The sequence below is a fragment of the Mustela putorius genome, unplaced genomic scaffold (assembly GCF_011764305.1).
Source record: "Mustela putorius furo isolate JIRA1106 unplaced genomic scaffold, ASM1176430v1.1 tig00000827_pilon_pilon_pilon, whole genome shotgun sequence".
Lineage (NCBI taxonomy): Eukaryota > Metazoa > Chordata > Mammalia > Carnivora > Mustelidae > Mustela > Mustela putorius.
This window is the reverse complement of record NW_025421489.1, coordinates 2,193,219-2,193,880: the sequence shown is the minus strand read 5'-3', so window position 1 is coordinate 2,193,880 and position 662 is coordinate 2,193,219.

The window sequence follows — 662 nt, the reverse complement described above, 5'->3', positions numbered from 1 at the left end:
TTTGTGTGGGCCTCTCTGTGCACTCCAACTATTAAAATCATACATTTTATCTCTTCAGACTTTAAAAACAAAATAGGCTTTTTTAAAATCAAAGTTAGCATAAGCTCCTCTGATTCAAGACAGGAGAGCCAACCAAGAAAGTCACCAGTGTCAAGCAAAAGGGACCCATCAGAGACAAGAAACCAAGTCAACATAATGTCTAGCAATATTCTCATCAATTGGCAATATTTTCACGACCGCTCTCCAGCAAAAAGTTGAGTTTGCTTCCTACAGAAGGGCGCATTAGTCAATTTGGCTATTTTTGTTTTCACACTCTTACCTCTTTCTGAGATCTCAAAGACTTTCTTCATCTAAGTGGCGATGGTACTTGTCTGGAGTCACTGCATTGAAGTTACTTGTACAGATGTGACACGAAGTTTATTGCTATAGACTTTATTGAGAGTTTAGTGGTCTATGAAACACAGACTTGCTAGTGGCAGGTTGAATTTCATTCATGAATATTAGAAGAGTTTATAACGTAAATTATTTAAATCCTCAATGAATTGTTTTAAGTAAATTCTCATATATGGTGAGTGAGTCCTAAAATTAGTCAATTTAATATTCTCCCATAGAAGGATTGATGGTATCCTTGCAAGGCTTTTTAAACAAATGCTTTGTTACTA